This window comes from Eumetopias jubatus, unplaced genomic scaffold, assembly GCF_037043125.1.
Source record: "Eumetopias jubatus isolate StellerSeaLion01/CBP00866 unplaced genomic scaffold, mEumJub1_p1.0 scaffold_16, whole genome shotgun sequence".
Taxonomy (NCBI): Eukaryota; Metazoa; Chordata; class Mammalia; order Carnivora; family Otariidae; genus Eumetopias; species Eumetopias jubatus.
Window position 1 is genome coordinate 65,348,464 of NW_028274822.1, and position 25,579 is coordinate 65,374,042.

At 47.4% G+C, this 25,579-nt stretch overlaps 1 long non-coding RNA gene and 1 other non-coding gene across 2 annotated transcripts; one reads left to right on the forward strand and one right to left on the reverse strand.

The window, feature by feature from the left end:
• The first annotated feature begins 2,486 nt into the window (after positions 1 to 2,486).
• Positions 2,487 to 11,483, forward strand: LOC148162290 (uncharacterized). The gene is made up of 3 exons (XR_015766955.1): positions 2,487 to 2,689; positions 8,260 to 8,324; positions 10,388 to 11,483. It is a non-coding gene; the product is annotated as an uncharacterized LOC148162290 (long non-coding RNA).
• A 13,736-nt stretch (positions 11,484 to 25,219) lies between these two features.
• On the reverse strand, positions 25,220 to 25,325 carry LOC148162291 (U6 spliceosomal RNA). The gene has a single exon (XR_015767057.1). It is a non-coding gene; the product is annotated as a U6 spliceosomal RNA (small nuclear RNA).
• Between the last annotated feature and the right edge of the window lie 254 nt (positions 25,326 to 25,579).

The following is a 25,579-nucleotide window of genomic DNA, read 5'->3' on the forward strand; positions in this document are numbered from 1 at the left end:
CTACTCTGTACATTTTATATAGATGAAGCCATACAATGTGTGGTCTTTTATGAATCCCTTTTTACAATGACTAATATTCCACTGTATATTCCTCATTTTATTTACCCATTCATCATTTGGTGGACATTTGGGTTGTTGCCACTTTTTGGCTACTATGAATAGGAGAGCTGTGAACATTCATGTACAAGTTTTTGTGTGGACGTAAGTCTTCATTTATCTTAGGTATATGCCTAAGAGTGGAATTGCTGGGTTATATGGTAACTCTATTTTTAGCCTTTTGAGGTACTGCCAGACTGTTTTCCAAGGCATTTTTGTATCATTTTACATTCCCAACAGCAATGTATGAGGGTACCAATTGCTCCACATCTTTGCCACTACTTGTTACTATCTCTTTTGGATTGTAGCCATTCTGGAAGGGGTGTGAAGTGGTATCTCAGGGTAGTTTTGTGCATTTCCCTGATGGGTAATGATATTGAGCATCTTTTCATACAACTTCATCTTTATAGCATTTTTCCTGACTGTGCCCTAGATTTAATCTTTGCCTGGAAACCATTTCCTGATTTCAGCATCATTTGCCATCTGGAGAGCCTGGGAATTTTCAGACACAGCAATACCTCACTCCTTTTTGTTTAATAGTGAGTTTCTCCCCTGTCCTATGTTCCTATGAGCAGCAAGAAGCCAGGAAGCACCTTCAACACTCTGGAAATTTCCTTAGTGAGATCATGCAGTTTATTAGGTACCTTTTCTACTTTCCATGTTACTACAGGTGACTGCTTTGCTAAACTTTCTGCCACTATGCAGCAAGGATTTCCATCTCTCCAATGTCCAACATTCTCCTCCATTTCCTTTAAGCTCTCATCCAAAGTATCCTTTTTAAAAAAATTTATTTAAGTAATCTCTACCCTCTAGATGGGGCTTGAACTCATGACCCCAAGATCAAGAGTCACATGATCTTCTGACTGAGCCAGCCAGGCACCCCATCATCTGAAGTATCCTTCAAGCTCATCAGACTTCTAAATAGATCCTTCAAAGGCAATTATGCTTTCATTACCACTCTTCTCAAAGTCCTTTTATCTTCTGCTCTTTGCTGGTTCCAAAACTTAACTCACAATCCAGTTTTTGTTGCCACAGCATCCTATTTCTAAATACTGGATTTAGTTATCTGCATTAATTATATATACTACTTTTACCTGTACTTGTTATCTATTACTGTATAACAAATTACCCCTGAATTGGTGACTTAAAACAGTAAACTTATATTCTTGTACCTCACGTCTGGCTATTCCTGTGTTGCTCTGGCTCCAGATCTTTTATAAGTTTGAAGTCAAAATGCCACGAGGGCTGGGGGGTCCACTTTCAAGATCAGTCCTTCTGTGGGTGGCAAGTTGGTGCTGGCTGTAGGCAGGTGGCCAAAGTTTCTTGCCATGTGGAACTCTCCAGATTGCTCAAGTATACTTAAGATGTGGTGTTGGCTTCCCCAAGCGTGAGTGATCCAACAGCAAGGCTGAAGCTTCAATCAATGTCTTTCATGACCTACCTTCACAATTCACACACCACGATATCCACCATATTATTTCTGTTACACAAGTCATCCCTACTCAGCTTGGGAAGTATTACACAAAGATGTGACTGCCAGGAGACAAGATTTATAGCGGCCATTCTGGAGGCCAGCAACCACAGCAGGGTTGTGCTGATGCTGGGTGGGTACAGCTTGTGGCCAAAGCTGAACCTGGGATTCAAGTCAAGAAGGGTGAAATTGTTTGAGCACTGTGTCAAGGCTGGACCAGACCCTCCTTCCCCTGTTCGTGAGGAGGGACCAGCATCAGGATCACTGGGCCTGAGAACAGGGCTGAGGATTTCCCTACCCCTTCCCCTGTCCCTCCTTGCGACCTCAGGTTAGGGGCAACAGGGGCAGGAAGCCTGGTAAAACCCACGACTACTAGTATCCTTAGGGCCTGAGGTGCATGAGCCTTTTCTGCAAAGATGGATATGGACTGGGACCCACCCGAATCCACCTGGAGACGTGGACGAACTGACAGAATCATTCCATGTTCCTGGGCACCATCTTCTGGACACCCCTGCGATTAGACACGCGCTGCAGTCCAGCATGACATCGGAACTACACTTCCCGGAAGGCTGTGCTACAAGCTCCTCTTGGTCAGGTGTCAGAGCATCTGGGAAATGGAGTCCGCTGTCTGCGCCGCGCAAAGGCTCCCGGGAGTTGTAGTTCGCGCTCCGTCCGCTCGGGTGCACAGTCCCACTGCGATTTTTGGGCTGCTCCTTTGTGGCTGTCGCTGGGCTTTTTTCGGAGGGCGGTGAGCCGCGGGATCTGTCTTCGAGGCCGGGCTCCGCGCCCTGTAGGTCACAGCAGCTGAGCCCGAAGCCGGCCTGAGTGTGTGGGGCCCGAGTGATGGGGTGTGGGCGCCGCCTGGGGTGTGGGGCGCTTGCTGAGCCTCCCTGACCCCGACCTTGAGGGGGGCGCAAGGGGCTCCGCGTGTGTGATTGTGCAGCCGGGACTGCGTGTGCGACCCCCCGGGGCTCCCCTGCAGGCTGTCCCTGAGCCCCAGGAGCAGGACCCGCGCCTCTGGGCCTGGCCTGGGCCCCAGGAGGCTGCAGAGCTGTCCACACCTCCGGGGAACGCTGCCGAGTGGCGCCATGGAGACCCCTGCCCCGAAGCCCCAGGAGACAGGTACAGAGTCACTCTCTGTCTGTGGATTTGTATTGGAAGAGACTGAAGGTGAAGTTTCCTGCTGTGAAATTCTATACGGAAAACTCAGAAATGACAGCTGTATGAACGATGAATCTTACCTACCCAAAGTTAAGCAAAAGAGTAACACACAAAACGATTACGTTTATACCAAGGTCAAACACTGGCAAAACAGAAACTATTGTTTATGGGTGCAAAGTTGTGGTAACACTGTGAAGTTAAGCAAGGAAAGTATTACTGTAAAAGCCAGAAGCGTGTTTAGCTGGGGAGTGTAGGGAGGTGAGGGAGAGAGATGGTAAGAGAAATAGGGCAGGGGCTGTTTCCGGGACACCACTAGTATTTATTTCATGACCTGTGTCAAGAATTCCATGGATGTTCTCTATGCAACTGTCTGCTCCAGCGTAAGGTTCTTGCACGCACTGTATGTGTGTTTCACAATCAAAATCTTTTCAAGATAACCACACACCCATTAGGATGGCTATTATAAATCAAATACAAAAACAAAAAAACCCAAAAAATAACACGTTAGTGTGGATGTGGAGAAACTGGAACCTTTACACTGTTGGTGAGAATGTAAAATGGTGCAGCCACTGTGGAAAACAGTATGGAAGTTCTTTAACTTTTCTTTAAAAAATTAAAACTAGAACCACCATATAATCTCTGGGTATGTATCCAAAAGAATTGAAATCAGGATCTGAAAGAGGTACTTGCACACCAGGTTTATAGCAGCACCAGTCACAATAGCAAGAGGTGGAAGCAACCGGTTCGTCCAGCCACAAATGAATGGATAAACAAACCGGTATATCCATATAACGCATGATGGTATTCAGCCTTAAAAAAGGAAGTTTTGACATATGGTATGACATGGATGAAGCTCCAAGACATTATGCTAACTGAAATAAGCCCCATCTCAACAAATATTGTATGATTCCACTTATATAAAGTCCTTAGAGCAGTCAAATTCATAGTGGAATGGTGGTTGTCAGGGGCCAGGAGGAGGGTGTGTGGAAAGCTGTTGTTAAACGGGTGCAGAGTTTCAGTTTTGCAAGATGAAAGAGTTCTGGAGATTGGTTGCACAACAATGTGAATATACTTAACACTACTGAACTGTACACTTCGAAATGGTTAAAATGGTGAATTTTTCTGTTACGTGTATCTTTACCACGATTTTTAAAAATTTAAAAAACATTAGTAAAATAATGATTAAGGTGTTAGTGTGAACAAAAGTTGAAAAGACCCTGGGAGTCCACAGAACACTGGGTCGCCTGGGCCTTTTCATGCCCTGATGGGTCTCCTTTCTTGAGTTGGGGTTCTGACAGGCTCCCCTGGTCCAGGAAGGGCATCTCTGAGAAGCCTGCTCCTAACACCCCTGCCTGGGGTTTCTCTTCCTTCTGCCTGGGGTGCTTGAGTCAGGAGCTCAGAGTCAGAAGTTCTTCCAGGTATTTGGAGCAATGGTCCAAGACCTGGATAACAGGACACCGTCTAGCTATCCATCCATCCCCTGAGCACTTGTGTGGGGCACTGTGTTGGGGGGCCTGCCCTCAGGGCCGTGGTCCCGAGTGACCAAGGGGAGAAGCGGCTGGGGCTGGGCCTGGCATACAGTAGGCCCACAGGCAGAGGGAATAGCCTGTGCATATCCAAAGACAGTGACAGTGTCTGGGCAACTACATGGGCCATGAGGAGGGTCTCATGAGTCATGCGGAGACTATCTCTGCTTTATTGTAAAGAATCATCCAGTACAAGTAATGCACAGGTGCTGGGGAAGTATTGGAAAATCCAAACAAGCACAATAAATACTAACCCCCCGAGTCCCAGAGAGAGGTCCTCTTACCTTTTTGGCAAACATTCCTGTGGGCTTTCCCAGTCTGATTATGCTAATTATCTCAGTAATTATGTAATGTAATACTTTGAAATTGGTAAGTCCAGTGGAATATTCATTCACATAGGATCAGTACTAAGCAAGGATCAAAAATGATCTCAGATGTAAGGTTGATAGTTACCAATTTGAAAGTCGAGTCTAGAGCCCATGACCCTGAGATCATGACCTGAGTGGAAACTAAGAGTTGGATGCTTAACTGACTTAAGCATCCAGGTGCCCCATGGAGCTAGTTTCTTTTTAATCAACTCAATGTCATATAACTTAGATACAATAAAATGGGATGTGGTGGAATGTGGCATATAAATCTGTGTACCTACCAACCCAATTAAGACAGGGAACATTTTTAACATCCCAAGAAGTTCCTTTATGCCTCTCTCTAGTCAATTGCTAGTTTTTCTCACTTCAAGCAACCACTGGGCTGATTTCTGTCGTCATAGAACTTGCTTTAGAACTTCATGGATTGTGTGTCAACTATACTTCAATTAAAAAGAAAAAAAAAAGAGGGGCTCCTGTGTGGTTAGTTAAGCAGCTGCCTTTGGCTCAGGTCATGACCCCAGGGTCCTGGGATCGAGTCCTGGGATCCAGGAGCCTGCATCGGGCTCCCTGCTCGGTGGGAAGCCTGCTTCTCCCTCTCCCTCTGCCTGCCACTCCCCCTGCTTGGGCTCTCTCACTCTCTCTCTCTGTCAAATAAATAAATAAAATGTTAAAGAAAAAAAAGAAAAAACAAAGTTCATGAAATTCAACCATATTATATGTACCATTTTTCATCTGGCTTTTTAAAAATTTTCATTGAACTAAATGTCTCCAAGATTCTTCCATATCACGTGTGTATTCGCAGTTCATTTTTATTGCCCTGTGTTACTCCTTCTATGAACATACCACCGTTTGTATATTCGTTCACCTGCCAGTGGGCATTTGAGTAACTTCTAGTTTTTAGCTTTTATGAGTAAAGCTGCTATGGGCGTTTGTGTACAAGCCTTTCTGTGGACATATATTTTATTTCTCTTGGGCAAACAGCTAGTAGTAGAATGGCTGCTGGCTCATATGACAGGTATATGTTTAACTTTGTAAAAAACTCTGAAACTTCCAAAGTGGCTGATCCAGTTTACATTCCCACTAACAATGTGCAAGAGTTGTGTTTGCTCCAGATCTTGGCTAACACTTGATATTGTCAGTCTTTTTAATCTTAGCTCATTTTATGAAGGCCTAAGTCCCTTGCCCATATTTTTATTGGGTTGGGTGATCTCTTGTTTTTGAGCTATAAGAACTCTTTCTATATTCTAGATATAAGACCTTATCATGTATGTGTTGTATGTGTATATGCATATGTTACCATGTGTGTGTTCTGTATTGCTATATTTGTATGTCTATATGTATTATGTCTGCATTACCATATATATAGGGCTTGCTGTCTGTGGCTTGCCGTCTCAGGGATCCCCAGGGCCACCGTCAGGCTTGATGCTCCACTAGAAGGGCTCTCATAGGACTCAGAAGTTACTGTTTCATGGTTAGTGCCTATTACACCAAAACAATGCACAGTAAAATCAGCACAAGGAAAAGGTGCATGGGGCAAAGTCTAGAAGAAACCATGCACAGCCTTCCACGTGTCCCCTCCCAGTGTAGTGGCAAGGCATGTACCTAATTTCCCCGGCAGTAATGTGTGACATGTGCAAAGTGTCACCAACCATGGAAACTTACCCAAGGCTAGGTGTCCGGTGTTTTTTTACTGGAGGTCAGCCATGTATGCATATGGTGCTGCATGGCTGACCTCAGTTACTAAAGCTCCAGACCCCAGATGGGAAGTAGGTGTTCACCATGAACCACACTGTTAGTGTAAGCTATCTGGACCTGGCACAGGGTTGCTCAAGGCCTCAGGCTTGCAAAACACTCTTCTCATCCAACAGAACATTCTAGGAGCTCAGTGCCTAGGAGCTATCCAAGGGCCAGTTCGGAAAATATGCCTTTCTTGGGAATGTGCAGGGCATGAGCAAACCGGGCATGTAGAGTTAATGCTTTCCTGCATGGTTGCCTTTTTATTTTCTTAATGATGTCTTTTATAGAGCAGACATTTTTTAATTTTGGCAAAGTCCAATTTATCAACTTTTATAGTTAGTGATTTTTGTGTCCTAGTTAAGAATTCTTTGCCTACGACAAGGTCACAATGATTTCCTCCTATATTTTCTTCTGGAGACTTTATAGTTTTAGCTTTTCTCTTTACATCTACAATATAATTCAAATTAGTTTCTTGTATATAGTGAAGTAGAGGGCAAGAGTAGTTTTTTCCCCTGACAGTTGTTATCAGTAAATATCCAACCAGGAGACAGAAACTGCACAGTGATATGAACAGGGAAAATGTAGTATAAGGAATTTTAACTATGGCATGTGATTGGAGTATTAAGGTTAGTAAGAAATCAGGAGACTCTCACATCCTATGACCTTGCTCAGTTTATTCATTTTTAAAGGTGTATTGTGGCTTCCTTAGGGTTTTCTATGGAGAAAATCATGTTTTTTGACAGCATAGATCCTTTGCTGCAAATATAGTTTTACTTCTTCCCTTTTACTATTTATGCTTTTTATTTAGTTTTTCTTGTTTTATTTCACTGACTAGGACTTCAAGTACAATGTAAAATAGAAATGGTGAGAACAGGGGCACCTGGGTGGCTCAGTCGTTGAGCGTCTGCCTTCGGCTCAGGTCATGATCCCAGGGTCCTGAGATCGAGCCCCGCCTCGGGCTCCCTGCTCCTCGGGAAGCCTGATTCTCCCCCTCCTGCTCCCCCTACCTGTGTTCCCTCTCTCTGTGTGTCTCTCTCTGTCAAAGAAGTAAATAAAATCTTAGAAAAGAAATGGTGAGAACAGACATCCTTGCCTAGTTCCTAATATCAGGGTTAAAACATTGAATGTGTCATTATTTATTATGATGTGAGTTGTAGGTACTTTTTGTGGATGCCATTTATCAACTGAATAAATTCATTACTGGTGCGCTAAGCACTTTAATCATGAACTAGTGTAGAATTTTATCTAATGATTTTCTGCATCTATTAAGATATGATTTTCCCCTTCATTCTCTTAATATGATTTTAATGTGATTAACTACATAAAATTCCTAATCTTAAACCGACATTTTTTTTTCTGGGATAAACTCCACTGGAAGATATACACACACCTGCACACTTACATATACATATATTTTTGATTTGCTGATATGTGGTGAGGATTTTTGTATCTATGTTCCTGATATTGGTCTTTAATTGTCTTGTCATGATTTGTCAAGTTTGAACAGCAAGGTTGTGTTGGCCTCATGAAATGAGTTAGGAAGCATTTCCTTTTCGATTTTCTGATGGAGTTTGTGTATTTTGCCTTTAAGTGTTCGATAGCATTCATTCATCACTGAAAACCATTGGGGCCTGGAATTTTCTTTATGGGAGGAGCTGGTCCTGAGAGAGAAAGGATCTATGCTGTCAATGTCTCAGAGATGTCAGAAAAGACAAGGAAGCCAAGGAAGAAGCCCCACTCTTTCTCCACGGTGTAGAGCCCCAGGGGCACAAGTGGTCGTGTCCTTTGTGCCCCTGTTGGGGCGCCGGGGGAGAGGTGAGCAGTCCTCTCTGGACAGTTCTGGGCCCACAGGAGCAGGCACTCATGTGTCCTCTCTCTCTCTCTCTCTCTCTCTCTGCAGCTTTTCCTGGAAAAGAGGACATGGCCAAGGCACAGGTGACACTGAGGACTTTGCTTTCTGTGCAGGTGGGAGTCAGGCAGCGTATGTTTATTCTTTCTGACCTTTGCGTGTTTATTTGTTGGAGTCGTAATGTTTATTTAAAGCCCACTTCTGTGAATTTTTTAAGTCATTAAATTTTCAAATAAGTAATACACGCACATAATTGAGAATTCAAACATGCAAAAGGGTGAACGGAGAAGTGCAAGTCTTCTACTTCTGTCCCCAGCCCCTCAGTTGTCCTCTGCAGACAACCTCCTGTGTATTCTTTTAGGGATAATTTATACATATGCAACCATCTGAATTTGTATCCTTCATCCATTTCTTTTTCACCCAAGTGGTAGAATGCTACACACACAGGTTATCACTTTGCTTTTTTCTATTGTGGCAAGATATGTAGAACATAAAATTTGCCATTTTAACCATTTTTTAGCATACCCTCCAATTACATTCACAATATGGTACACTCGTCACCGATTATCACCACCCAGTTACCATCAAGCGAAACAGAAACTATATAAACTAAGAAATAGGGGCGCCTGGGTGGCTCAGTCTGTTAAGTGTCCAGCTCCTGGTTTTGGCTCAGGTCCTGATCTCAGGGTCATGGGATTGAGCCCTGTGTTGGGCTCCGCGTTTAGGATGGAGTGTGCTTGAGATTCTCTCTCTCTCCCGCTCCCTCTGCCCCTCCCACTGCTCGCTCTAAACAAACAAATAAATAAAATCTTTCAAAAAAATAAACTAAGAGATAATTCCTCACTCTTAACATATGATATGTGTTGTAGCATGTATCAGAATTTAACTCCTTTTCATGGTGGGATAATATTTCATTGTATGCATATCCCCCATTTGTGTATCCAGTCATCTGTTAATGGACACTTGGGTTGTTTCCACTTGTTAGCTATTGGGAATAATGGTGTTGTGAACATGGGTGTACAGGTATCTATCTGAATCCCTGTTTTCCATTCTTTGAGGCATATACCTAAGAGTGGAATTGTTGGGGTATATGGTAGTTCTGTGTTTAACTTTTTGAGGAATCACCAAACTGGTTTCTACAGCAACTGTACCGTTATACATTCCTACCAGCTGTGCAGAAGTGTTTCAGTTTCTCCACGTCTCACCAACACTTGGTACTTTCCGTTGCTTTTATTACAACCATCCTGGTAGATGTGAAGTAAAATTTTATTATAGTTTTGATATGTATTTCCCTAATAACAAATGATGTTGAGCATCTTTTCATGTATTATTTGGCCATATGTATACATATACATAGATATATTCTTTGGAGAAATGTCTCTTTAAATCTTTTGTCCATTTTTATTTTTATTTAAAGATTTTATTTATTTGAGAGAGAGAGCATGAGCAGGGGGAGGGGCAGAAGGAGAGATAGAATCCCAAGCAGACTCCACGCTGAGGACCCTGAGATCATGACTTGAGTCCAAATCGAGAGTCAGATGCTTAACCGACTGAGCCACTCGGGTGCTCCCGTCCATTTTTAAGTTGGGGCTTCTTTTTTTTTTTTTTGGTGGTGGTGGTTGTTAATTTGTATGTGTTCTTTATATATGGTGGATATTAAGCACTTACTGTTCTTTGGACCCAGATTTTAGACACTCATCCCCCACGAATTCCACCGTAGGCCATGAGGGTTTTCAGTGCAGGAGAGATGGAAGAACCCCTCAATAGAGGAGGGCTCCATTTATAGTAATGTTCTGTGTATAACAATCTTCATACTAATTAAAATTATAAAACTGATTTATTTATTTATTTTTGTTTTGTTTTTTAAAGATTTTTATTTATTGAGAGAGAGAGAGAATGGTAGAGAGAGAGCATGAGAGGGAAGAAGGTCAGAGGGAGAAGCCGACTCCCTGCTGAGCAGGGAGCCCGATGCGGGACTCGATCCCGGGACTCCAGGATCATGACCTGAGCCGAAGGCAGTCGCCTAACCGACTGAGCCACCCAGGCACCCAAATTATAAAACTGTTTTAAAATATATTAAGTATACAAGAGAGGCTGAATTTCAAGGAAACTTTGAACCCAGAAAAGTCAGCAGGAGCAGAGGACGCATTTCCCTGACAGCGTTCTGTTCCCATGGCAGAGACAGGCATCCAACGTCCTTGCAGTGCAGGCTGAGGGGACCTCACAGGGGAATCCAAACCCACACCAACACCAACGGTCAAACTGGAAGACGGGTCCGTGTAGAATTACTATGAGGTGTGAACCACCTTGGTACTCGGAGAACTTGAAGCCTTTTCCTTTTGGGTTCAAGATGATGGTAGACTGGTTATGACCCCAAGCTCCTGGAAGAGGCAAACTCCAATGTCAAGTAATCCTGAGATACCTGGTAACGTAAGCAGTGTGCAATACACCATGTATTTAACCATCCGGAGGTCATTAGTGATCTGGATAAAACCTGTCAGCCCGAACACTACAGAGGACACCTCTTCATTCTACTGCTCTGGGCAGTGATACTGGAACGATCCAATTGCTGAAGTCTGGACATCATTCCAGGAGCGCTGGGAGGTGTCAGATGGGCTGGACGACTTGGTGTCTCGGCCCAGCAGGTGGCGCTGTGGGACTGGGCCTGTGAGGACGGGCTTCTGGTCCAGACCAGCTGGGGAACTGCTCTACTCACTCCTGCCCACTTGGCAGGGGGTGTCTTCACTGAAGTGTGGCTGCAGCACCTGTGTCCCCGCAGCTGCGTGGGGGCTCAGCTCTGACTCCCTCCCTCCTTCCTGCTTCATCCTCCACCCCATGGAGGCCTTGCCCAGGCTGGTGTTCAGACAGGGACAGACCCGCCCACACCTGGAGCGGTTGGCATCATGAAAACTAATCACGTGCCATGCTGCGGGGGGGCCCAGGGCAAGAGACCCCTGGGGACAGGAGGAGGGGAAAGCCAACAATGTGGCCTCAGCCAGCGAGCTCTGGGGCGTCTCTGTCCTGTCCTGATTCCTCTCTGGCCTCCTCCCTCATAGACAAGGAGTTCCCTTTAGGGCTGAAGAGAAAAGCTGCTGCGGTGGGAGGGGGGAGGCATTTGCACTGCTTTGTTCCCAAACAAGTCCCATTCTTTCTGTCACCTTAGAGCCTCCAGCTTTCCTTCCAGACTGTGGCACTCTGCCATCCAAGGCATCGGGGTCCTTGTTGGGGAAAAGGAAAAAAAAGTGACATATATTATAAATTATTATAAATAAATATCACATATTATAAAATTATATAATATATACACATTATATAAACATATTAAATGTGTACACTATATTATTGAATTATTACATCATTTTATATATACTCTAGTAAATATAAATGTCATGTATTATATAAAATACCATAGATTATATATGAATATTATATCATGTGTATGTTACAAGTTGCATGCTGCATACACATCTCGTATATTATAAGTTATACATTTAAGTACTATAAGCTATATATAGAGGGAGGGAGAGGAAAATGAAGTTACTGGGGTCTGGGAACTAAGATGAGTTTGCTCCATCCTGAATTAAATTTAGAGACCGAGCCAGGTGTGGAGTCACACAAAAGAATCCATATTTGCAGCAAATAAGGGGATCACAGGGAATACCTTGCAAAGCCTTGACTCCCAGAGCAGGAGTGAGTGGGTTCTTTTTATTATTTGGGATGAATATTCAGAGGGGAGCTTTGTCATCCCACGTCAAGGTGGGCGTAAGGTCGGTCAGGAGTCCTGAGAGCGCAGGCCTACGCAGGCATCCTCTGCTCTGTGAATGCGGCCAGTGCTCCTCCTAGTGCAGAGACTGTCACATTATAACGAAGCAGAGGTGGCTGTCCCACAAGGGGAAGGAGCTAGGGACCTGCTCCCAGAGCCAGCATTAACTGGAAAGGGTTTGAGCTCCTTAACTGGGGCAAGGAGGCCAAGGCCTGGTTTCCTTGGAAACAGCCCAGGGGGGTGTCTCTGATGTGCTTAGACTGTTTCCTGGATTGTTAGAGATTGTCCATTTTTGCATTCCTTTTCTTCCCTTAAAATCCTTAACTACTGAAGTTTTCTTGTTTTTGTGTTTGTTTTTGTTTTGCATTTCTTCTTAATCCTGACACCTCTCAGGAAGATCTGCAAGATGTGTGCTGGGAAAGTAGAGCCACTAGGGCAGAGATCACAGGAAATAGCTGGGGGCCTAAAATGACTTCTCCTGTGCCAGGAACACTATATTCCATCTTCCCCCCACCAACCCTGGGGACCCCTAGCTTTTTCTGCTCACACACGGACCCACTGATGGGACTCCTTGGTACTGGAGCCCCTGGTAGGCAGTGTGCATCAGCATGGTCCTTCAGAGATGAAAACACCGCCCAAAGGCAGCTCTCCCCTGGGACAAGCAGCATCTCCTTAGAGCCCCCGGGAGTTGGAGGCAAGGGAGAGGCTCTCTGCTCCTTCCAACTTTGTGAGGGGCTCCTGGGCCCACGGTTCTTCTCCCACATCCAGTTTTCCAATCCTCGTGCTCACCACTGGCTCCAGACCGTGCCAGCAGGAAAGGATTCTTCTGACCCGGGATGCCTTGAGAATGCCTGAGACAGGTTCTAGGGTGGGCTCAAGGCTCTCTTCAAGGTCAGGGAGCCTGGCTGATTACTGTGAATCCCCAATTTATTCATGATGGAATCTACAATAAATTCATTAGTTCTCAAACTGTCATGATATTTCGTTGCTCTTCCTAAGGAATATGATATTGGTCATTTATTTCTATATTTTATGGTGACTTACAGAAGCTGACAGTGTGTTTTTCAGATATGACAATTATTCTTTCCAGTTTTTCCTTTTTCTCTTAAGTGTTAGGTCCTCCTTATCTTCAAATTTGATGCAGATAGAATTGCATACTTTTCTCCAGTGTATCAAAGAATCTTTTGATAAATGGACACAAAGTGATTGAGTAGGAACCTTTGTGCGATAGAAGTTGGACTCTCAAGCACAGACAGTGAGAAAGGCAAAGAGAAACCATGCACATTATATGAAACACACAGTGTGCTAAGAAATTCTGAAATGAATATAAAATCACATTTTACTTCACGCTATGATGAACAATGATCTGACACCTGTGGATATTCCTTAAATGTGTGTTTAAAGAGTGAATGAGTGAATGAATGAATGCATGAATGATGCAGACTAGGCCCTCAGGCGGAAGGTCACTGTAACACACACGTCCTCCCTCTGGGGGAGGGAAGGCATCCCTTGGCCCTGGTTCTCTGTGAGTGTTTCTGCACCTCTGCACAGGTCATACCATGGCCTCTGTGTGACAAGGGGACAACGGACCCATCACCAGCCCTCCGCCTGCTCTCCCACCTGACCTCACCTGTGTCCCTCCAGGCGTCCCCGTCCATCCACCTGGCACACGCTCTGGCCTACCCCTCCCTCTCCCACAGTCCAGGGCCCAGTCACTCCCTGTGTCCCACCTGGGGACACAAGCCACTTCACCCTTCCCTGTTTCCTTGGCTGTCATCTTCCTCCGGTCACCCTCCCCCCAATGGCCCCTTCTAGGTTTCCCTGTCCCAAATGCTGTCCGTGGACTGCCCATGGAGCTAATTCTCTAGTGAGCAACAGTGAGGACAGGCACAGCTGGGATTAAGAATCTCACAGCAAGTGGACGAGAGGTCACAGGGTGTCCCCGCGCTGGTCGCTGCTGGACACTCAGGCCCTGCCCTGTCTCCAGACGCCCCAGGAGCCTCTTCAGGGTTCACTCTGTCCTGTCAGCCCTGCTCAGGAAAGACCCAGCATTCCCACCCTCTGCGCCCTCCTCTCTGAAGCTGTGCGTCCCCTCCACAAGCCCCTGTTCACATTCAGCACCCGGAGCCAGCCCACCCCTGAGAGCCTCCTACAGGGACAGATTCCCTCTGCTCTCTGCTCCCCGGGTCTTGCCCTCAGCTCCACGGCGGTCCACAGGCTCTCCTGGGTCAGGACTGCTCATGTACCTCCTGCTGGACCCCTGTCCACGGAGGAAGCCTGATCAGGGACAGCACACCAGGGCCTCTGTCCTTCCTTGGAGGGTCACTGTCACCTGGTGCGAACAGGAATCAGAGGAGCAGGTGAAGGAGAGGCTTGCCAGCAGTGCGAAAGAAGGACGTATTTGCCGAGAGACGAGCAGGGGGTGCGGTGAGGTGGCATCTGGGTGTTCGTGCAGGCTAGGGCTCCCAGCTGGGTAGTCCTCCACCGACAGGAGGCCTTAGGGCTGGGCCCCTTGCTTTCAGTGGGAACTGGGCAGTCGTGTCCTCTCTGGACCTGGACCAGTCCCTAGACCTGGCCTGTGTGCGGTCCCAGCAGCTGCTTCCTCCAGGCCCACCAGGGAGAAACCAGTGCATCAGGAATTTACCCCGTCAAGGGGCCACAGGCCCGGGAGTGCACAGCAGGGAGAAGCGGGGGGGGGGGGGGGGTGTCACATTTGCATGAGCAGCTGCTCTGTGCGGCCCCTGGACAGAGGATAAGACAGGCCCGGGGCAGCCCAGCCCCAGCTCCGTGGCCTAAGAAGGGGCTGTGACACCATGGCCTGGAGCCCCATCCTCCTTGCACGCCTCTGTCACTGCACAGGTGGGGACAGGCCCCAGTGCCCGAGGGCGGCCCCCCAGCCTGAGTCCGATCCCTCTGGCTCAGCTCCTCATGCACACGCACCCCATTCCTTCTCTTCCTTCTGATGTGTGTGTCTGCAGGCTCCCAGTCCCAGCCCCTGCGGACACGGCCGCCCTCCCTCTGGGCGTCTCCGGGAACGACGGCCAGACTCACCTGCACCCTGAGCAGGGACAGCGGTGTGGGCGGCTCTAACATCGACTGGATCCAGCAGCGGCCAGGGAGCCCTCCCCGGTGTCTGCCGAGGTTCTCCTCAGACTCCGAGAAGCACCAGGGCTCCGGGGTCCCCGGCCGCTTCTCGGGCTGCAAAGACGCCTCGGCCAAGGCGGGGCTTCTGCGCATCTCGGGGCTGCAGGCCGAGGCCGAGGCGGACTCTCACTGGGCTACAGCTCACGGCAGTGGGCGCAGCTACCGCTCCTCACAGCCTCTCAGAGAAGGAGGAGGTGAGACGAAAACCAGAGATCTTGTCTCTGAGCCTCTTTGATTGAGAGGCTCCTGTAGGGGAGACTCCTCTGTGGGGAGACCTGTCCTTGAGGAGGAAGGACAGACACACAGATTAGGCTGTCGCCTGAGCCGGCACAGGTGTCCCAGTGACGTAAGAACGAACGTGAGGGTCGAAGCCAATGGCAAAGAAAGAATTCTTGGGCCATCTTTGGTTCAAAAAAGGTGGTTTCATTAAAGCATGGGGACGGGACCCGTGCGCAGAAGGAGCTGCACCGGGGTCGGGAGGAGCGGCCCATTACGGACTTTCAAGTCGGGAGGGGGTTAGGGATAGTGTAAGTCTCCGAGGAATTTTGGAAGCAAGGCTTCCAGGACCTTGAGTGGGCTAGCTATTGTTGGGAAAAGGTCATGTATTACCGTCTAATAAACCCTTAGACGTGAGACCCCTCAGTTGTATATCGGTGGGCCATATGCTTGGGGGATGATTGCCAACACGTCTCTTGGGGGGGTTAGAGATAAAGTTTCCAAAGGAATTTTTATACATTAAAACAGACTTACAGGATCCTGGGGTCGGTTCAGGCTAGCATTGCCTTTTGCCCTTAGCAAAGCGCTAACATTGAAGCAGTTGAGTCCCTAGAGGAATGTCTCTCTGCCTGTTTCAAGGACTTCGGTGGGCTCTAGGTAGTAAGGAAGTTGAATAATTTTTCTTCTGCCTTTGTTTCCCACATCACTGTCACACAAAGGAAACTTGATCTGCAGCAGACGAGGAGATCAGGGGAAGAATTTCCAAAGCTGTGGCTCCCTGAGTGGGGGTGAGCGGGTGCCATTATTCAGGGTTAGGATGAATGTTCACAAAGGGGAGTTTTGTCATCCAGGGTAGAGGTGGACATAAGGTGGTGCAGGGAACTGAGAACACAAACTGTGATGTATCCTGTGGGGTGTTCCTGAAGCTTGTGCTCCTCCCAGGGCAGGGATTTAAGATTATAAGAGGCAGAGTCACACTCCATGGTCCTTCTGTGCAGGAGGAGTTGGTGGATGAGCTCGAGTTGGTCCAGGCTGCCAGGCTTTTCCTGCTGTTTGCCTCTGAAATGTAAGGTTAACTTTCCTGTGAAGAAGAAGGGGTGTTCCTGGGAGTCTTGCTGGTAACAGTTTTCACCTCATTAACCCTGTGGAGCATGGTTTCAATCCTACAAAAAATGACTGGAGAACGTGCTTTAGGTGAATGTTTGCTTTTGTTAAAGCACTCAGAGTTTTCCCACTGAGTTACTGTTTCTGAGGTGGTTAGACTGTTTCCTGGCCTGGTAGGGACTCTTAGGTTTTGCGTTCCCTAAAGCTGTTAAAATCCTTAACTACTGAGGTAATTACATTTCTTTGTTCTTTCCTGCCTAGGAAATTCCACAAGATGTGTGCTGGGCAGGTAGAACCTGCAGGGCATAGATCACAGAAAATAGCTGGGGGCTAAAATTACTGCTGTAGGGTCAGGGAAGCTATTCTGCTTCATCCCCCACCCACCCACCCTGGGGACCCCTAACTTTCTGCTTGCAGATGACTCAGGGTATCTCTTTGAAAAATATTACACTGATAGGATAATTCAGTAAAGTCATGAGAAATATATAAAATAAAGTTTCTATTACTTCTTTCAATAATAACTTAAATAATAATGGTACTATTTCACATGCTAAAAATAACGAAAATGATTCTCATAATATTACCAACAAAGTAAAAGTGGTAATGTTATGGGACAGAGAACTGGTTTCTGAACTTAGGTTCTGCGTTTGCCTCCGGATAGTCAACGCTTGAGACAAGGGATGGAAGCGATGGTGGGAAAGGAACGGGTGCTTTACTCAGGAAGCCAGCAACCTGGGAAGATGGTGGACTAATGTCTCAAAGACCATCTTCCCCATCCAGGAGAAGCCCTAGAGTTTTACAGGGGAAGGTGCAGGAAACGGTGGGGGCTGTGTGCAGAAAAAGCAAGTGCACAGGCAGCTAGTCCTATGTGGACATGACCCTTAACAGACTTGCTGGCATCCTTGGTAGGGCTGTTTCAAATGTGCTCAGGCCTTCTCCCCCGGGAAAGTCTCGTCCTTCACTCCTCTGGGCCACTGGCCTGCAAATCTCAGGAAAGTAGGGTAGTTCTGCTATGAACCAAGGGACTTAGCTCAGCAAACAAGGAGTGTATAAGCTTGAAGCAAGTTCACCCTTAAAACCAGTGGGAGTGCTGTTACACTAAGAGGAAACATCCTCAGATGTGTGCAATCTGTATATTAATGAAATTATAAAATTCCCTGAAGAATATGCAGCACATTTGAAAAAAGGGTGAACATCTTATTTTTGTCTTGAATAGGGAAGTCTTCTAGCTTCTGTTTTCCAGTTTGGAGTCTGGATAGGAAGATACATTCTAACATCAAGGAAACTGAGAAAAGTCTGACTATGTACTGCAGACGGGGGCAGATAACAAAGGATTTACAGAGACGGAAATGAGAAATGAAGGACCACAGTGTGTCTGAACTAGGGACGCCCCATAGGGGGTCTCACACGTTCACAGGGGAGCAGTCAGCATGGCCACGTGCACCTGCAGCCACAGTCAGCTGGGGACTCGGGGGAGGGAGCAGCACGGTGGATTCCATGGAGGTAGGGTTAGTGAGGTGTGGGGACTAACCCTTGAGGAGAACATGGGATGGATTGCGATGGTGATAATGATGACCCATGATTTTTAGTAAGTGAGGAAGTACAGGGAGTATAAGGAAGTGAAGAAAGCATCAGGGTAAAGGACAGAGAAAACGTCATTTCTTCTATGTCATGAATATCTTCCCACCCACCTTCACTTTGGACCGGAAGTCCACCTTCCCACCCTGCCTCCTACCTTGCCATCTTGATACTAAAGCAGAAGTGGAAATAAATCAGTTGTGATCGTAGCCAAACTATTAGAATGACAGAGGAGACCAGGGCTCCCTCACCTTCTCAGGTAGATTTGAGTCTCTTCTACTACCTCCTCATTGATGTGGGTTCCCCAGGTCTTGTAACTCCACACGTTCTCCATCATGACTCCACTTCCCTCTTGACACATCATCCACCCCACTTGTTGAATTGCTACAAGTATTCATGGGCGGCCCTCACCTTCTATTGCCAGGTAGTGACCTGAACTATTGTTATATACGCATAATTCTGAATATATGACACAGTTTTTGAAAAGGAGGGAATCAATTCTCTAAAAGTTATGAAATCAAATGACTGCATCCACCTCATCACCCAGTGTGGACTCCATATGTCATGATTACTTCTCCTTTCTCCCTCGCCCGCAGAGACCTTGCTGGTTAGCTGTCCTGGATAATCTCACTCCCGACCAGCTTTTATTCATTCTGTCTTCCTGCTCTCCCTGGGTGGCATTTCCTCCAGACTTTCCCTGTTGTCCCTCATGCCCGACCTGCTCTCCAGCCAACTCCCTGGCCTCCCTTTCTCATGGTTGCATTTCACAGACTGGTACCTTCCACCCACAGGTTCTGCCCTCCTGTGACCTTGCCCGTCATCATCCACTATGTCTCCATCCAGGATGCTCCTACACCTAGATTCTTTCCAGTGCCACACCATACATTCCCACTTCCAGGAGCCTCATCCACTGCATATAGGGAACAGACATGCAGAGGATTCTCACTCAGCAAATTTGTAAAAGAGGAAAGAAATGGGAGGGGGTACCAGATATTTCTTCTGAGCATCTATTCAAATGAATTGGGTAGACCTATTACAGATTTTGAAAGATGCCCTCGTTATTTTCTTGGTAAATGTAGAACAATAACATTATGATATCATTTACTCACAGTTGTAGAAAGATGATATTTAAGAACGAGGGGAAAGCCTGAAAAGATAACCATATGAAGCTGTTTACAAGAGTTATCTGTAAAGGCAGCTGGATGGAATTAGCAAGAAAAATAACTTTAAACTCTGCTTCTACACCACACATAGTGTTTGGATGTACTGCTTTGTGTCATATTATGTTTATTTTTTATGTACCATTCATGTGTGCAACTAAAAAATAGGATTTACTTTCTTCACAGAGTGCCCAACATAGGGAACCCAAGGCCCAGGTTGGTTCAAGTGACTATACCACTGGAATTCAAAAACTAAATATTAAATCTGCATATTGTGAGTCCCTGATTGACTAATATATAAATCGTATTATAATATCTGAAGGCATCAATTTAAACGTAAAAATATTTTATGCAAATAGAAAAATACTTTTGTAGAAATTTCAAAGATAATATCCAAATAGAAGTTTTTACAAAAAAGGATGGCAAGAGCATTGAAGACAATAGTCTTGAAACACATAAGCAAATGTGTGAATTAAATATGTGGGGAAAAGGGGCACCTGGGGGGCTCATTTGTTAAGCGTCTGCCTTCGGCTCAGGTCATGATCCCAGGGTCCTGGGATCGAGTCCCACATCAGGCTCCCTGCTCGGCAGGAAGCCTGCTTCTCCCTCCCCCACACCGCCCCCCCGCCGCTCCAGCACCAGGGCTCAGGAAGGGGCTGGGCAGTCACTGGGTGGACCCCGTTTGCATGGACAGCCCCTCCTGTGACAGAGGCTGGAGGAGAAAAGGAGGCCTGGGGCAGCCCAGCCCAAGTGGGGTCCAGTGTATGTGTCACCATGGCCTGGACTCCTGTCCTCCTCATGCTCCTGTTTCACTGCACAGGTAGGGACAGCCCTCAGGGACACAGCGGGCCCCAAATGACTCTTCCCATGCTCAACATTTTGAGATTTTTTTCCCACTTGTAGTTTCATCACCCACGAGTGAGTGTGTTTGCAGGCTCCCAGCCCGTGCTGACTCGGCCGCACCCGCACCCCTGCAGCTCCGGGAACAACGGCCAGACTCACCTGCACCCTGAGCAGGGACATCGGTGTGGGCGGCTCTAACATCTACCGGATCCAGCAGCGGCCAGGGAGCCCTCTCCGGTGTCTGCTGAGGTTCTCCTCAGACTCCGATAAGCACCAGGGCTCCGGGGTCCCCGGCCGCTTCTCGGGCTCCAAAGACGCCTCGGCCAAGGCGGGGCTTCTGCGCATCTCCGGGCTGCAGGCTGAGGCCGAGATGTACTATCACTGGGCTACTTGGCAGAGTGGTGCTGGTCACAGTGACACACACAGATGGGGACGTGGGGCAAATAACCACAGCCTGCTCAGACTCTTGTACTCTGACTCTCTTCCAATTTAGAATAACGAGAATTCACACTGACTGTCCTGGGAAGTAGCTTCTAGGTCACAGTGTCCTTCCTCCCAGTTTCCTATGCAACCTAAGTGACCTCTCAGGGGTAAAAAAACAAGACAACAGAAACCTTATGGTAATGCAGAAACTTTGCCTGGTGATCCACGTGTAAAAATCAGGGCTTGTTGACCTGGCATTTTTTTCTCTCTTCATAAAGACACATCAACTTTGCTTAGTTTTCTAGGTCAGAGCTTGCAGACCGTCCCAGCAGGTGGACAGTCCACAGCATGGACCCTGTTCCCCCAGGGGTCAGAGCAGAGACCCTCCTTCCCTTCAGGCTCCTGCGCTCAGGGCTGGCTGAGCAGCTCTGTGTCCCGGGACCGAGGCCCTGAGACTGGTGCTGAGTGAGGCCCCAGAACAGGAGGATTTCCGGGCACGCAGCTGGCCGGACGCACTGGCTGGGTGCCTGCTCTTCCGCTGTGGCGTCAGGAGAGAGGTAGTTCGCTCCGGGAGCAACGTTGAGTGTCGGTTCGCAAACCTCTCAGTGGGGCTCCTGAGGGTAAGGAGGACGCTCTGGCATTGCTCTAAAATGCTGAGCCCGCTCTAGGGAAGGTGGGTGACGTAGCTCCCACAGATGTGAGGGACACACAGCTGACGCTGTCAGGGCCAGTGGCCACCCCTGTGGCAGATTTCCTGAGCCCACAGGCACTGAGTGTGTCCTCCTCGCCTTTCCTGCCACATCGGGGCTTGTCAGTGATGCACAGAGTAGGGGGGCTGTGGGGCACCATGAACGAGATCGCTCCCATCTGTGCACAAAGGAAGGCCACCCCATGAGCTTCTCCAGGAAGATGTCCTGCCGTTTATGACACCATGACGAACCTGCAGGACATTACCCTAAGTACCATAAGGCCTACAGGGAAAGACAAATGCTGCTTTATCTCATTTATATGTGGAGTCTACAGGAAAACAAATCATAAAAAAATTGCTGCACATTATTAGCAATGAGGATGATTTAGAATAGGGTAACACATGTAAGGATGTAAAGGATATTTGTATGAGTACACCTTCTTAAATATAATTTGATCTTCAACTAAGAATTTATACTTATCGTAACTACATAACAGAAAATTTACTATTCCAATCACTCTTTAATGTGCAATTCAGGGGCGCTTGGGAGGCTCAGTCGTTAAGCATCTGCCTTCGGCTCAGGTCATGATCCAGGGTCCTGGGATCGAGTCCCACATCGGGCTCCCTGCTCGGCGGGAAGCCTGCTTCTCCCTCTCCCACTCTCCCTGCTTGTGTTCCTGCTCTCGCTGTCTCTCTCTCTGTCAAATAAATAAATAAATAAATAAATAAATAAAATCTTTTAAAAAAATGTGCAATTCAGAGATATTGGGTATACTCCCAATGTTGTGTACCCATCACAACTATCCATTTCTAGAACTTTGTCATCATCCCAAGCAGCAACTGTGCACCCAATGGGGGCATGGGTCACCTGGATTTGGCAGAGGAACCGGGGCTCCAGGAGCCCATGCCAACGCAGGGAGCAGCAGAATGCAGAGGGCAGCATCGATGGGGGCTCTTGGCCCATGTGGCTTGACCCAGTGAAGAGCATTCTTTGGGCTGTGCTTCTTACCCCAGACTGACCATGTGGAGGCACTGTGCCCGCCATGGCATGGGTATCAATGTGCCCATTGCAGGCTGTCCAGGAATTCCAGCTGTGTCTCCCAAAGTGTGCCGGAAACAGCAGTGAGAACATAAGGATCTCGTCTGGGGAATCTGCTATGTGATTCATGCATCTTCCCATCTGAATCCTCTACAAAACCCATGTCAGCTCTTCTCCAGAGACCTGGCGAAGGCCCTGTTTTCAGCCTATGTCCTCCCTGCTGGTCAAGGGGAACTTGTATTTATTTCTGTTTTTTTTTTTTCTTTTTATTCTGTGGAATCAATCTGTTTGTCTCTAGGCCAATACGATACTGTTTTCATTACTATAACGTGGTAATATAATTTGAAAGCAGGAAGTATGGTGTCTCCAGCTTTGTTCTTCTTTCTCAAGATTGCTTTGGCGATTTGAGGTCTTTTCTGGCTCTGTACAAAGTTGAGGATTTTTTTTTTTCTATTTCTGAGAATAATGTCACTGGGATTTTCATTGGGAATGCATTGAATGTATAGATTGCTTTGGGTAGTAAGGACATTTTAATGTTATTTTTGTGGTGGAGAACACTGGATTTAGGAATTACTTGGAGATCGTGTGTGAGGTATAAGGATGTGCCTAAGATGACACCCGTGTCTGTGGTTAAGAATTTGAGTTGATGATGATGGTCTGAATGAAGCTGGGGTTACATATTTTAGCCATAAATTAAAGAGGTGGATATTTGTATTTTTTCATTTGCTGATTTATTTGTTTTAATTCAATAGTATTTACTGAGCACCAGCTAAGTATCAGCAAGCTCAGGTACTTAGTGCTGCAAGGAGCAAACGAAATTGTGAAGATCATGGGCACATGTTGGGTTTTCTTTTGACTTACTAGGAAAGACAGTTACTTTATGTGAAGTGTTCCGAGGGAAGCATGAAGCACTTGTAGGAGGAGGACATACAGTTCTATGTCAAGTGAGGGTTGTTGGGCCATTACCGATGCAGAAATGGATCAGATAAAGTGACTGGGGGGGAAAATAATCCTGTGAATACTTACAGCATGAGTACAACCATGTCTGTTGCATTGAAGGACTAGCGAGGGATCTGGTAAGTAATTAAAATACACCTCAAACTGAGGACAGAGGGCTTAGGGCACCAAGAATTTCTGGATCATGACAGTGAGCGATGTCCTTGAAACTCCCACCCCTCTGCATGTCCCCAAATGTACAGTGCCATCTGGATGAGCCCTGTGTTTGGTGCAGGAGACCCATTCACTTCTGGTGTCTCCCCTCAGGGCTGGGGGTTCCTGGCTGCATCCTGGGAGGGCTGTGTTGTTGACCATCTACTGTGGGTGCTCTCGGGGAGGGGGGAAGCAACAGAAGAACCACATCTCACTTCTTTGTAATTCTGGTCTCTCCTTGAAGAATTCCCTGCACCTTGTTAATAATGAACTCTGTCCCATCAAGGGCAGAGCAGAGGGTTATGGGGACTGGTCGACTAGGGTGGGAAGTGTCCTGACACGAGAGAGAGATTGGCTGTCCCCTCCAGGCGCCCCCCCAATAGAGCCTGTGAAGGGGCGTGCATGCCCTCTGCACTTCTCACTGGGTGCAGGGAGGAGCACAAGGTGATTCAGGCTGAGGAGGCCATGTCTCTGAAGTAAGGACTGAGGTGTGCTGGCACCTCCATCATGGGAAGGAGCCCCTGGGGGAAGAGAAGCCCCTGCCTCTGTGTGGGGGTAGGTAGTGAGCCAGGCAGGCTGAAGTCCAGAGTGTCCCTCTCTGCTCGGCTCCAGGATGTCCCTCCCAGCCAGAGGGGAGTCTGGACTCTGAGACAGCAAGCGGGGCTGTGGGCCTGTCCCTGTGGGTCTGTGGGGCAGGGGGTGGCCTCAGTGGGGCACCCAGGCCTGGAGCCCTGCCTTGTGCCCTCTGCTCTGTGCTCACTGGTGCCCAGGAGAGGCTCCCCAGCTCCATCCCATACTCAGCTTTCCCCAAATTCAGGCCCTGGGACCCCAGGGGAGGGAGTGATTTGCATGAAGGTTCTTCTCTGCTCTCCCAGGAGGGGAGAGGGTAATAGAGGATTTGTGCAGGCCTCTCACTTGTGGGCTCAGAAGCAGAGCCTGGGGCATCTCCACCATGGCCTGGACCCTTCTCCTCATCACCTCCTCGCTCTGCTCAGGTGACTGGCTGTGGGAAAGCAGGATAACTGATTAGGGGGTCCTCCGGGTTGCTTCTTTCCCCTCTTGTTGAGAACAGGCTATGGGCAGTAAACCGAGACTCACGTGCGTGTCCCCACTGCTCTGTTGCAGGGCCCTGGGCACGGTCTGTGCTGACGCAGGAAGCCTCCATGTCGGGGTCTGTGGGACAGAAGGTCACCCTCGCCTGCACTGGAAACAACAATGTTGGAGCACGTTATGTGGGCTCGTGCCCCCAAAACTGTGATGCTCAGAACCACGAGGCCGTCAGGGATCCCAGCTCGGTTCTCTGGCTCTGACTCTAGGAGCACGGCCTCTCTGAGCATCTCGGGCCTGCAGCCCGAGGACGAGGCTGACGATTACTGCTCAACATGGGGTGACAGCTACTGCAGGCCCAAGGAATCTGAGACAAAACCTGCCCCTCTTTCCCATGGTCACCCCCATGACTGCCTGTGACAAGCAGAGACTGTGGAGACCCTGGAGCGTCTGAGGGTCTGACTCTCTGAGCAAAGAACAACTTTACAGGGTCAGTGACAATAGCTTCTTCTCATGACTTTTTTTTCCCATAAAAATTTAAAAAAAAAAGCATATTGAGTTAATTTACGTGTTATAGTGTTCACTCGTTTAAGGTATACAAATCAGCGATCTGTAGTACCTTTACAGAGTTGGGTAAACCCCATCATGATTGATGTAATACATTTCCATCCCCTGCAGAGAAACCCTTGAACCACCAGCGGTCAGGCCAGGGTCCCCCCAGCACTCAGCCCTCTGTGGCCCCCAATACCCTTGTCAGGGGAATTCCTGAACCTCAGAACAGGTGCCCTTGTCAGCGCTCCATTCACCGGCATGAGGAGCGTGTGCATTGCTGTGGGGACGTCAGCTCCCCCATCTGTAAATATGCGGATCGCTTCAGGCGTGTACACGTCACCCTTGTGTGGAGGCCTTGCTAATCTATCTGTAAGGTTCTAATTTTAATGCGTAGGATGTTGAAATGTTCATGATTTATTTTTCCATAATGGTCCATAAAATAATTAAGGATTGGCTTCTTCTTTCAATATTTTTCATTTTTATTTTCCAATATCAAATATCCCTTATCATTTTTTTTTAGGTTTTTCAAAATAAATAATTCAGCCAGTGGTTGTTCTATTCTGTTACGAAAAATAATATTATGTGTTAATTAGATATTTTTTCTAGTTTTTGTCTCATACATTTTTGCTTTACTTGTGGTGGGAGGTCGGCTGTGCTTCCTTTCC